Here is a 5,764-nt window from a genome sequence, read left to right on the forward strand (position 1 = left end):
TTAATTTTAATTTTATTCTATTTTATTTTATTTCATTTTAATTGATTTTATGTTTCTCTAACCACTTTATGGATGTTTTTATTCACATTCCGTCTCCAGATTGTTATTAAAAATCTTACATTGTTGATTTTTAATAACAATATCAGATATTTTTAAAGGGAATCTGTAATTTATTATAATTACTTATTTTATTTCTTTCCGAGCTTTTTGTAGGGAAACTATAACTTATTATTTTTTTCTATTTATTTACTTGTTATTTTTTTTAAGGAGAATTTGTCATATATTATTATTATTATTTTATTTATTTATTTTTTTGTTTATTTTTGAAGTGTTTCTCAACCCATTTATGGATGATTTGATTCACAATCCATCTCCAGATATTATAAAAAAATGTTACATTGATTTTGAAATCCCATAATCCGAGATTTTTAAAAGGATTCTGTAATTTATTATTATTATTTATTTTATTTAAAGGGAAACTATAACTTCTTATGTTTTTTCTTTTCTAGTTTATCTCTCTATTTTTTTTAAGGAAATTTTATTTATTTTTTATGTGTTTCTCAAACCTCTTTATGGATGTTTTTATTCATATTCTAACTAAAGATTGTTCTTAAAAAATCGTACATTGTTGATTTTTAAATCAAACTGGAATTCCAATATACGAGATTTCAATTATTTTATTTTATTTATTTAAGCCGATAGCCTTTGTAGCTAGTGCTTTAGAATTGTAATAAATAAATAAATATTTTATTTATTTATTTTTTTTAAGGAAATTTAATTTATTTTTTAAGTGTTTCTCAAATCACTTTATGGATTTTTATTCATATTCTAACTCAAGATTGTTATTAAACAATCGTACGTACATTGGTGATTTTAAAATCAAACTGGAATTCCAATATATGAGATTTCTGTTATCTTATTTTATTTTATTTTATTTTAATTCATTTATTTATTTATTTATTTTTTTTTTTTTGAAGTGTCAAACCACTTTATTAATTTTTTATTTCACATTCCATTACATTTTTAAAAATCTTACATTGTTGATTTCGAAATCAAACTGAAATCCAAATATCCTAGATTTTTAAGGGAATCTGTAATTTATGATTATTATTATTTTATATTTTATCATATATATTTTTTGTTTGTTTCTCAAACCACTTTTTCATTGTTTTTCTTTTTATTCATATTCCGTTCTCCAGATTGTTATTAAAAAATCTTACATTGCTGATTTTGTAATGAAACTCGAAGTCGATTCACTTCTATAACAAGAATTCTTTCATCTGCATTTTTTTCATAAAACAAAGCAGCAACAAAAACAAGTTGGGGATGCTGACAAATAATAAAGCGGTACTCAGTATCGTTTTTACTTGAACAGAAATTCACACAATGAATGGTCAACACCAAGATGTACCAAGCTCCGGTAATGTTGATCACAAAACCGGAATAAAATCAACTTTTAATCAATTTAATTTTTTTTCTTCTCGTTGATGTTTTTTTTTATTAATCTATGGCTTTATGGTATAGTAGATGCGATCAAACGAATGCAGGTAGTAGATGGGTCTTAACGGAATTGATTGCTAATTGATCATTTCTTTTGCGAAATTTGGAAGACTTTAACGCTGCTTCACTTTTACCCCCATTGAGGAAATGCGAAAGCACTCATAAAAAACCACACTCATACACACACACATGGGCTATATAGAGTATTTCACTGTTGTTGTTGAAGTTATAGCGGAAGCCATTTGCGCATGCGCAAATGATCTAATTTGTGACGCTTGCTTTGTTTGTTTCTTTAGTGGTTGAATTTATTCGTATCACCATCTGAAAGCTACCAATTATTTGCACTTTCAATTTAAACTTACTTTTGAGGTAGATTTTTTTCTATATGGATATATTGCTAATTTCCACAAGGCTAAGGTAATTTTAATTTTTGTTTTTCAACATACACTCGCGACTAGTTTTATAAATTTTCCAGATTATAATTTATGTAGCATTCATTGGAAAAAATCTCGAATTTATTATTATCTATAAACATAAGTTTACATTGGCGCTCCCATCAAATGCCAAGTGTCACCGGCGCTCTTCAATCGTAAACTGAAGTTTCCAGTCTTTGCAATTCATATATTAAGCAAGACGTCGATGTGGGCATACACTAAAAAAATAACGTCTGGTCAAAATGTAATAAATAATATAAATGATTAAAAAAAAGTAAATCAAATATAAAATTTAAATAAAAATAAATGAATAATATTATTATTTTATTTTAGTTTATGGAAATTAATTTCTTCTTCGAATTAAGAATCATTTCTTAACTTTAGTAACGCCAACTAAAAAAAAATTATATACAAATGAAATATACAATTTTACTAAGTTCGAATTTCGAACAAAGTAGTTCAGAATTTCCCAAAATTTGTAGCTTTTATCAAAATTGTGCACATCTTGCTATACCCAAGACTTAAATAAAAATATTATTTAAGAACTAAAGTCATTAAAAGTTAGAATTTTAACTAATATGATTTAATCCATGAAGTTAAAACTTCATGGATATTTTGGTTTAGATAAAATGAGAAAGCTTCCTCCCAATTTTCAAAAACTCACCAAATCCGAGACATAACCAAGGCAATAACCTGTTAACCCTGACGGAGGGTCAAGTTGACACGCGAACCACCCAATCTCAGTGTAACTAAATTTTTTTTACTTCTAAAATTGTCAAACATTTATTACTATAGAAAATTTTGTCAAAAATTTCTTTCTATAGAGAATTAAAGATCCTATAGAGAATTGAAAAATTTATTTCTATACAAAATTTTGCTAAAATTTTATTTCTATAGAAAATTTTGTCAAAATTTTATTTCTATAGAAAATTTTGTCAAAATTTTATTTCTATAGAAAATTTAATCAAGATTTTATTTCTGTAGAAAATTTTGTCAAAATAATATTTGTATAGAAAATTTTGTCAAGTTTTTATTTCTATAGAAAATTTTGTCAAAATTTTATTTCTTTAGAAAATTTTGTCAAAATTTTATTTCTATAGAAAAGTTTGTCAAAATGTTATTTCTATAGACAAGTTTGTCAAAATTTTATTTTTATAGAAAATTTTGTCAAAATGTTATTTCTATAAAAAATTTTGTCAATTATTTATTTCTATAGAAAACGTTGTTAAAATTTTATTTCTATAAGAAATTTTGTCAAAATTTTATCTCTATAGAAAATTTAATCAACATTTTATTTCTGTAAAAAATTTTGTCAATTTTTTCTATAGAAAATTTTGTCAAAATTTTATTTTTATAGAAATTTTATTTCTATAGAAAATTTTGTCAAAATTTAATTTCTATAGAAAATTTTGTGAAAATTTTATGTCTATAGAAAATTTTGTCAAAAGTTTGTTTCTATAGAAAATTTTGTCAAAATTTTATTTCTATAGAAAATTTTGTCAAATTTTTGTTTCTATAGAAAATTTTGTCAAAATTTTATTTCTATAGGAAATTTTGTCTAAATTTTGTTTCGTTGTTTTTTTTTTTTTTTTTTTTTTTTTGATCTCAGCTTAAAGCCATGCATTGACTAAACTACAAGTGTAGCTTAACCAACAGAGGAAAAGTATGCTTGTCAAATTTATTTGGGCAAAGCCCTATAGACTGCAAGATGGTTGGATGTACAGCTGTTTCGGAATTACCACATTCCTCATCAGCATCCTCTACTTGCAGCAAAACTATCAACCAATTATCAGAATACATTTTGTTTCTATAGAAAATTTTGTCAAAACTTTATATCTATAGAAAATTTTGTCAACATTTTATTTCTATAGAAAATTTTGTCAAAATTTTATTTCTATAGAAAATTTTGTCAAAATTTTATTTCTATAGAAAATGTTGTCAAAATTTTATTTCTATAGAAAATTTTGTCAAAATTGTATTTCTATAGAAAATTTATTCAACATTTTATTCTATAGAAAAGTTTATCAAAATTTTATAGAAAATCTAATCAAAATTTTTATTCTGTAGAAAATTTTGTCAAAAGTTTATTTCTATAGAAAATTTTGTGAAAATTTTATTTTTATAGAAAATTTAGCCAAAATTTTATTTCTATACAAAATGTTATTTCTATAAAAAATTTTGTCAACATTTTATGTCTATAGAAAATTTTGTCTATTTTTTATTTCTATAGAAAATTTAATCAAAATTGTATTTCTATAGAAAATTTTGTCAAAAGTTTATTTCTATAGAAAATTTTGTGAAAATTTTATTTTTATAGAAAATTTAGCCAAAATTTTATTTCTATATAAAATGTTATTTCTATAAAAAATTTTGTCAAAATTTTATTTCTGTAGAAAAGTTTGTCAAAATTTTATTTCTATAGAAAATTTTGTCAAAATTTTATTTCTATAGAAAATTTTGTGAAAATTTTATTTCTATAGAAAATTTTGTCAAAAGTTTATTTCTATAGAAAATTTTGTGAAAATTTTATTTCTATACAAAATGTTATTTCTATAAAAAATTTTGTCAAAATTTTTTTTCTATAGAAAATTTTGTCAAAATTTTATTTCTATAGAAATTGTTGTCAAAATTTTATTTCTATAGAGAATTTTGTCAAAATTTTATTTCTATAGAAAATTTTGTCAAAATTCTATTTCTATAGAAAATTTATTCAAAATTTTATTTTGTAGAAAATTTTGTCAAAAGTTTATTTTTATAGAAAATTTAATCAAAATTTTTATTCTATAAAAAATTTTGTCAACATTTTTATTGTATAGAAAATTTTGTCAACATTTTATTTTTATAGAAAATTTTGTCACAATTTTATTTTTACAGAAAATAATTATTTTTTTTCTGTATAGAATTGAAGGTCCTCCTAGTTGGAGAGGAATGTTTCGAAAAATCTACCAAAATATCAAGAATCTGCCAACCAGTAAAAAATGGTATTCACCAGAACTCGTTTACGTGAGGCATCATATCGCCGGAAACAGTTTATCCATAGTGATGCCACGAAAGCCAAAATTTTCCGTGCATGACACCATCGCGATCAACATCATGTAACGACGGAGGCCGGGGAACGTCACTGAAATTTATTCTTTAGACTGAGATAAGGAGAAGGCACGGTTTTAAGGAAATAGGCTTTGTTGTTGTGTTACTGAGTCTAAGAGGATGGTTGTGTCAGTCCTCCTGGCTGTGGTTATGACGGGCTGTGGATCTCTAGTGAAGCAAGACCTAACTGTCCTCAGCTCGAATCATGCGGCTCTCTACAGCTGTGGTGGTGAAATCGTGAGCGACTGGAGAACCGAACACCACTCCTGTGGATATTTGGAGGTGTGAGACGAAAGGTACGGATCTTAGGGGTTAGGGTGATCGCACACCACTAGCTGAGGAATGGGAAACCAACGGGGAAGTGGAGGAATACGTGGCTAGAGTGGTCGCACACTTCTAGCTGAAGAATAGGAGGAAATGAACGATAACCCCGGCTAGAGTGATTCCACACCTCTAACTTTAGGAGAGGACGGGGGAAAAGCAGGAACGCGTGACTAGAGTGTTCGCACACCTTTAACGGTGGAATAGAAGACAACGGGAGAAAAGGCAGGAATAGGTGGCTGGAGTAATCATACACCTCTAGCTGGGGTGTAGGAAATGATGAGGAAACGGAGAACATATGGCTAGAGTGATCGCATACCTCTGTGGAATTGGAGAGGATGAGGAAAAGAAGAACACGTGGCTAGAGTGATCGCAAACCTTTAGCTGAGGAATATCAGCAAATGGGGAAACAGAGGAACACG

General features: G+C 26.2%; 1 protein-coding gene across 2 annotated transcripts in view; it reads right to left on the reverse strand.

The window, feature by feature from the left end:
- Cht2 (Chitinase 2) overlaps positions 1-2,079 on the reverse strand; it is a 21,690-nt gene extending 19,611 nt beyond the window's left edge. The window contains exon 1 of one of the 2 annotated variants that reach the window (XM_075305527.1): positions 1,863-2,079. The gene's annotated coding sequence lies outside the window, so the exon portion shown is untranslated. Of the gene's footprint in view, positions 1-1,220; positions 1,378-1,862 lie in introns of those variants that run through there. The other variant, XM_075305528.1, reaches the window with a different exon arrangement.
- Between the last annotated feature and the right edge of the window lie 3,685 nt (positions 2,080-5,764).

This window comes from Haematobia irritans, chromosome 4 (genome assembly GCF_050003625.1).
Source record: "Haematobia irritans isolate KBUSLIRL chromosome 4, ASM5000362v1, whole genome shotgun sequence".
NCBI classification, from domain to species: Eukaryota; Metazoa; Arthropoda; class Insecta; order Diptera; family Muscidae; genus Haematobia; species Haematobia irritans.